The following is an 8,411-nucleotide window of genomic DNA, read 5'->3' as shown; positions in this document are numbered from 1 at the left end:
GTGAATACAAAATTAAAAGCAATATTATTTAATGTCTATTTTTATAAATTCAGTACAAGAATTATAAAATATTAACTTTTACATATAAAATATATTTATATTCATTTTGTGCAGTTGGAAATAACTAGCATTTTTGTTTAAATAAACAGGGGTAGACTGATATGACAAATGACAAGTAGATTAAGTTTAAGATTATTTGCTCTACAGTCTTGTGCATTATTAGCTCACTTGCTTTCATATCTAAATAAAGTGCAAATGAAAATAATTAAAGTCTGTTTATTATTTTGGCTGAGAGAGGCTTGCTTGAAATAGAAGATTTTTTTTTTTCTAGAAGACATGGACTAATCAATGATAAGGAAATTGTAACAAAACAACATTAAAAACAAACATGTTTTTTTTTGTGTCTACTGAACATACATAGTGCACGTCATAGTGCAGCAAGCTAATTAAACTTAGGAAAGCTAACATTTGAAGGGGAGGAAGAGAGAACAATGTACAGTTGAAGAGATTGAAAATACTATTCTGAGGCAACACCAGTGTCAGGAGTCTGAATATGTCACCCTTTTTCAAGTTCTTCTGTTTCTAACTATTCTCAAGTTTTGTGAATGAACATTCCAATTCACCTGTAAAATACAGATCACATGCAAAAACACAAAATCTATGTTTCTGAAGGTAACACTCAATTCTTCTGTCAAAGAAAGTCCATTTATTATATGTTATATAATAAGTAATGCTTACATTGAAACTGAAATTTACATTGCATGCAGGAAAGAAAAGAGAAAGGGAAAAACCATGGCATGGTTCTGTTATGTTATGAACTTACCAAAATTGAATTTGAGCTTGCTTAGAGAGAAAGAAAATGGTGAGAAAATCAAGCTGGAAAAGGAGAGCACGTGCAGAATCAGAGAGCAAGCATGGTTTGAGAGATGTTGCACGTGCCCTGCTTCTCCAGCAAGACTTAGCCACCAATGATGAGAAGATGGAATGAAGGTGGTAGCAATGGGTGGTGAGTAGTGAGAGACATGGCATGAAAAAGCTGATGCAGTGATGCACTTATATACCCTGAAGAAGAAGAGAAAGGAGAGTGAATAAGAGAGTAATTAGTATATGTGTCAGTGTGGAAAAGAAATTAAGACATTGAGTATTGAAGTGAACATTCTTTAAAGACCCAAATGAGCTAAAGAAGCAATATGAAGTTCTCCTACGTACTTTGCGTATGGTTTGGAATAAAAATAGAGGGGGCACTCAGGACTGTGGAAATCTTCCTCTTCCAAAACCTCATTCATTCATTCATTCTTTCTTTCTTATGCCTTAGAAATGTAGCAACATTAAATATCATGAGTGACTTTTTATCATGATTTCAAATCAAAAATGAAAAAACACTGCATTAATTTACTTGGGGACAGTTGCATGTTCTTGGTTGCATTGTTGGTGTGAGGAGATTGGAAAGTGATAACAGTCATGCTAGCATAGATTTGACCTTCAAATTTGACATGGCCCCAGTGAATCTTTATTCTCACATGTTCATCAATCGATTTTCTTCGTATCACATTTACTCTCCACCACCAGAAATAAATCTTTTTCGAATGGACAAAATAATCATGAATAACAAATTAAAATCATTAAATACTCAAAACCTTACTTAAAGCAATGTTTTTTTTAGCTGATTCATGTAGTTGGTATTGCTCATCAATGACCCGGTTGAATAAAGATGAACTGAATGTAGTTGCTTATGTAAGTGTCAGTTTTGTGGGGTACTTTTTGCAGCAGGGCAATGCCAGTTTTGAAAGAAACATTGTTAGTAAGAAAAGTAAGAAGAAAATGCAGTGTGAAGGTTAACAGTAACAACCATATTTATGATTGTTAGTGAAAAATTGGATGAAATGGAAGAAGAGTTAATTTTAGATGTGATGTCAGAAGTTAAACAAAACGTGGAGATTAAGGCGGTGAAAAAAAAAAGAATGGTAGGTGGTAAAAAGGTGAGGAATAGCGGCTAAGGCATGCACAGAGACCAAATTGGCATAAACAGGAATCATAGATTGCGTGTTGCCTCTTACATTTTTCATTTTCAAACAAAAAACTATAATACATAACAACATAAACCTAGAGAACTTTTGGTACCTTTATAATCCAACACACACTTACATTCCACTGTTTAAAAGGAAAATGATATTTCAACAGTAATTTTTTGACATCATTTTGACACTGCACACGTGTTAAAATATGGTTAGACGATTTCAAATTAAAAAAAGAACTTTAGTTTTTCTCTTCTAAATATGTTCTTGTCTCACCTTTTTTTAATTTGAAATCATCCAACCACATTTTGACATGTATGCAGTGTCAAAATAGTATAAAAAATAGTGTTGAAATATCTTTTTCCCTGTTTAAATACCCATAAACTAATTTTCATTTTTTTTACATAAACTAATAATTATATTATATTCTTTTTACTTTATGTCTGTTTAGTTGTTTTTTATTTTTCAAATTAATAAACTCATTATTGGTTGTCATGTATAACTAAATTGGTAAATGAATCAGTCTTGAACCAAAATATTAAATGTTTTATTTCTTAGTTAATATTTTACAGAAATGTTAGCATTACAATTATTTAGTTAGGGTTCCTAAACCTGTTTTATGTTAGAGACTAAAAACAGAGAAAATTCGTTGGGTTTGGCCAACCTTAAGGATTCGGTTAGGGTTTCCTGAGAAAAAATGTCTTTTTTCTTTCTGCACTCTGTTATTACTAAATCTACCCGATATTAATATTGAATAAATAAAATATACTTCAGTATTCCACGGTACAATTTTTTACATTGGCACTTCCCTTGTAAAAGTTATCCAGAGATTTTGATAGATAATACTTTCAGATGTTAATATCTATATAGTACATTGAATTTGTTTATTTAAAAAAGTAGAGACTTAAGTTAGATTTAAAAAAAAATAGAAACTTAATTGAATAAAAAATATAAAAAAAATACTTAAATATAAATTATTAATTAAATATTTTAAATATTTATTTTGAAAACTTTATTCTAAAAAACTTGTTTCAGAATTCATTTCATTTATTCCAAAAATCTTATCATAGAAATTTTATTCTTAAAAAATTTATTTAAACAGATCATATTTCAAATATTCGGAAAAAACATATTTTGAAAGTTTTAAAAAATAAATAATTTAAAACTTACTTCGATAAAAGATAGAATGAACATTTTAAAAATTGGAAGAAAGCCAAAAGAAAATTGTGCAAATATTGAATATGAAAAGGCCGAAATATTCAACTTGTTGAAAATAGTTAATAATACATGCCAACATTATTTTGAAAGTGTTCCTCCAAATATATATATTTTTCTATACTTTTTGGTTTCTTCTTTTGTTTTTTTGTTTTTTTTTTCTATTAAGTATTATGAAAAGATAGTTGCATAAGATATGTTGACGTTCAAATCAATTTTAGTCTTAGTTAATGTTATAATAAATGTTTGTGATAATATCTATAAGATATGTAGGCCTAATATGGACTCAATAATCCAATAATCATAATTATGTAAGTTAACTTATATTAATAATCTAATTAAGATATAGGCAATGAAGTGCTTGAATTGTCATACATCATCCATTAAAAATGTGACATAGAACACTAAATTCAACTCATCAATCTCTCACAGTTACACAATTACCTAATAATCAAACTCACACAATTATTCATAAATACCAAACTTTCTAGTCTTCCAAAATTATCATAAACAAAAAGCATCAATTCTAAGAGTTTTACCATTTAAAATTTTAGGCAGTGCTATTACTAAATCTAAAAATTGATTTTGTTCTTTTATGTAATGCTCCATTCTTACTTTGTATTTTTGTTTTACAAGTTTTTGCATCAATTGATCCATATGATTGGCATTTAAGTTTCTTCAATTGTAATATGCATGTTTATTTTTTGTGCACCATTGAATCATACCATTTGTAGTAATTGTGATTAGGTTTTGTTGTTGTTTTCATTAGTTTAGATTTTTTAATCCATGTTTGGGTGATATTTCTATTCTGTTTCACATTACATTTCTATTTTTTTTTTTACCAATTTGGCATGTACAGATGCATATATACTCCACACATTTAATTCTGAGTTTATGCATTTAACCATTACACTTTCATTTCATCATTCTACTTTAGGTTTTATTTTCTATTAAAACAAATTCTTTTCTTTATATTCTTTTAATTTTTTTCTTCTATTTTTCCTTTTAAATTTCATTAATAAATAATGAAGGACTTAATTCTACACTTTGAAATTTAACAAGTCGAATCCACGAATTTGACCTAGGTTGTCCATATATTACATTAGTGGAGAAGTCTAGTATTATTGACTTTTTGTGCAACTAAAAAGTGTTTCAACAAGTGTTATAGGTTTGAACTGTGGTGTGGGGATGGTAAGCTGAGATGTTAAAGGGTTCTGCTTTAGGTTGTCCAGTTGTTGAGTGGTTAAACTGGACTGTTGGAAGAGTTGTTGAGTTGGGTTAAGAGGTTGTCGGGCTGGGTTAGCGATAGGTCGGCCAGGTTGTTGAGAAGGTTGTCGAGCTGAGGTTTAAGTGTTGTCAAGATGTTTAGTGTTACCAGGTTGAGTTGAGTGAGTGGTCGAGTTGTTGAGTGGAACTAAGTTAGTTGTTCTGATCAAGCTAGGTTGTTTAGTTGAGGTGTTTCAAGACCTCAGTTTGGGGTTCTAGAACTTGGTTTTCAGTGTTTTTTAGGCTAGTCTCAAGGTTTTTGACCTTGGTTGAGCTATTTGTGGAGTTGGTCGGGTTGTTTGAGGCGTTGGTCGGGTTATGTTCTGCTTGTCGAGCTGTGTATAGACTTTTTGAGTTCTGCAAGTTCTATGATTTTGTTAGGTAAGTTTAATTTGGTGATTTCTACTAGTTCTGACCTTGAGTGTGAGCCTATGTTAATGGAGTTTGAAGCTACTCATGATTTTGCTGTGCACGTTTGAATTAAGTAAAAATTTATGAGTGTGGGTTTTCCTTCTGGTTGGTCGAGTGTAGTGGATAGCAATGCTAGGTGATTAAGCAGGTTGTTGGATGAGCCTTTACTGTCCAATTTTTCATGCAATCTATTTTAAGTTTTACTCATGTGTTTAAGTGTGAAAATTATTTTATGAGACTTATCTAAGCTTAGTTGTGTGCAAGTACCATTTAGTAGTTTATAGCTACTAGAATTGTTTTTATGGTGTGCATAAAATTACAGTGTCTATTTTAAAGCTTTTGTTCAAAGTTAACTTACCAAGTTTTATTGTTTGAGTTAATTATGTTAAGTTGTTGTTTTGGTTGGTGCTTTGACCGAACCTTTTTAATGTTATGAGTGGTAAGTTATGTGTTGGGCAAGTTGAGCTATTGTTTGAAAGTGATGCACATGGTGGTTTATTAAGTTGTGGGACTTGGTAATTGAGATGTTGGTGCAATTAGTATGTTAAGTCCTTTGTTGTCGTAACTTTAAGGTCTGGTGTTGTTTAATTCTCTTGTGACTTGGTAAGTCGGGAAAAAAAGGATTATGAACCTGATTATAAAAGTGAAGTAAACTTGTAAGGCTTATGGAAGTAGTAGAAAGAGGGCTGACTGTAAGGCTTTGGGCTTAAGCATAGTTATACTCATAAGGCTTATTGAAGCAGGCAAGATGACTTTGAGTGAGGTTAAAGTGGCGGTATATTACAAGGAATAAAAGACCTAACATTTGAAATGGGTTGATGGTTTCATTATGATTGTGTCTATGAATTTGGTGATGCATGTTTACATATAGTTTTCGTATTGAATGTAAAACTGAAAACTAAGGCTAACTCAATACAACAACAATATGAAACAAACAAAATTTAAACATATAATTAACCAAGTTTAAAAAATAAATAGTTCAACATATCAAACATATAAAAAAGATATTAACAACATACTAAAAAATATAAATTTTTAAGCTAATAGGAACTTACGAGCCTAGAAGCTAGGAGCCACAACAATGGGAAGGACTAACAATGCAAAACACGTTTTGGAAGCAAGGAAATGTATACTACAACATTGACACAAGAATGAAAAATATGGACATGAATGACGACACAAAACACGTGCATCATAAATAACTTAACATCCTTAACAAAATAGGAAAAAGAAACCCGAGGAAAGAAAGAATGAACCTCACAATGGAGTCAATTATGGAAATGGAGCAAGAATAGTGGAAATAGAGAAAGAATGAAAGATTGCAACAACATCAATAATGGAATCTCATAAGTGTAGCGATAGTGGAAATAGAACAATAATAGAATAAGAATGGTGGAAATAGAGAAAGAATGAAGCAAGAATGCGAGTTTGCACTGGCAAAGAGAAGAGAAAGCAAGTTTTGCAGTGGTACAATGTAACAATGTGCTTTGGCGAGTATGTAAATTTTCACAAATTAACCTCAAGTAGAGGTATAAGCTTCATTTTTTTTAAAATCGAAACCTATATCCTGACAATCATATAAATTATTTCAAACATGTGGTGATATTTTTTAAATTATTGACAAAATACAAATATCAGTTGTAAAGCGATTAAAACTTATATTTTTTATTATTTAAAAGAATTAAAATCTATACTCATATAACTAAAGTAGAGTATAGACTTAAGTTATTCCACAACCAGTACTTATACTTTATCAATAATTTTAAAAATATCACCACAATTTTAAAGGTATTGATTTATTTTTAATTGAAACATATTAAACGAAATTATTTTTTTTTCACTAGTAAGATAAATCTATGTATCATTAGAGAATTTTTGTTAGTCATTTCACTATAACCACATTTCTTAATAAGAAAGAATAAATAAGTTGGATAAGTGCGAAGCTTTTATATTAATTAAATATATTTCACTTTCTTAACAGATCAAGTAAAGACATATTGAAAGTGATACATAGTTCTAGTAAAAAATAAAGTGAAATATGTCTACACTAAATCAAATCATTTAAGAGATATTTAAAAATTTATGAGATTTGTTAGAAATAAAGTCTACTAAATATTTTTTTTAAAAGAGGAGAGTTATACATAGATATAAAATAAATAAAATTAGTTATTTTGTTGTGATAAAAATAAAATAAAAATTACAATTCCATGTACATTTTAAGATTGTAAATAAAAATTATTCCCATTCTCACATATTCTAATACTTATACCAAATGTTTGGTTAGGCTTATTTTAGTGTCATAGGAGATTGTTTACTTTTCCTGGTCCTTCCTGCAAACAGCGTGAGTGCAGGCATGGAAATGACCTTTTCAACTTGGCTATACTTGAAAAAAGAAAATAAAAAAGTGGTTATATTATATCACTCCATGCAACATATTTAGTGTATTGGTTTTATGCTCTTGCAAATCACCCAACATTAAATTAGTGACACTGATGTTAAAAATACATTATCAATAGTTTTTTTTTTTTATTTAAAAGGGATCTCTAAGTATTAATATGTTGCATTTAAAATGCTATTTAAAAATATTATATATATTTAAAGCTTCAATCTTTTAAGAGGAGAAAGCATATAGTAAAAGAAATGTCTAGGAATGGAGTATTGGGCTTTAGGGAAGGTGGGCTTGGGCTTCTGATGTGTGGTAGGTAAAAGAAAAATTATTTTAGGATAAGAATAAATAAAGAAAAAAATGATTAGTGATCATAAGTTGAAAGAGTAAACGGAAAAGGGGAGTGGGCTTTTTCTCTACTGGTAGATGTCTGTGTCTGATGTTAATATTGAAGAAAAAAACATATTTTAAGAACTGAAAACAAAGAACGAAAAGGATTGAAGCAATTGCCTTCATTTAACGTAATGTATATATTAGTGAATCATATTGAAAGCTGAAGAAAGGTGGACCTTCCAATGAAAATGACTTTGCTCTCATAATTATTGTAGATTAGGTGAGTAAGGTGAAACCAAAACTGTAACTGTGTCCAATCTTCTGGGAAACTACCTTCTCTACTTCTTCAAAAGATAACGATATTTAGACAACATTTTTTTACAATATTTTAACATTATTTACGTGTTATTATGTTATTCATTCAAAATTATTTCATAATCAATAATAATAATCATAAACATCAACATGGACCAATAACATAAAGACACGTAAATGATGTTAAAATGTTGTCAAAAAAATATTGTTAAAGTATGATTACCTTTCTTCAAATTATTACTAATACTTCTAACCTGTCTTTCAAAACCCAATTAGAAATTCCTTCTTATTATAACTTTTCACACTTTCAAACATTAAATCAACATTAACAACTAAACCTCAATATAATAATATGCATTTAACAATCCACTCAAATCCAATTTTTCATTATACTAGAAAGTTTTTGTACTTTCCTGTATCTATATTATACAAAAGTATATATACATACATATAATATAATCAAATAATAT

Source organism: Vigna radiata, chromosome 10 (assembly GCF_000741045.1).
Source record: "Vigna radiata var. radiata cultivar VC1973A chromosome 10, Vradiata_ver6, whole genome shotgun sequence".
Lineage (NCBI taxonomy): Eukaryota > Viridiplantae > Streptophyta > Magnoliopsida > Fabales > Fabaceae > Vigna > Vigna radiata.
The sequence above is the reverse complement of the archived record's forward strand: the minus strand, read 5'-3'. Positions refer to the sequence as shown.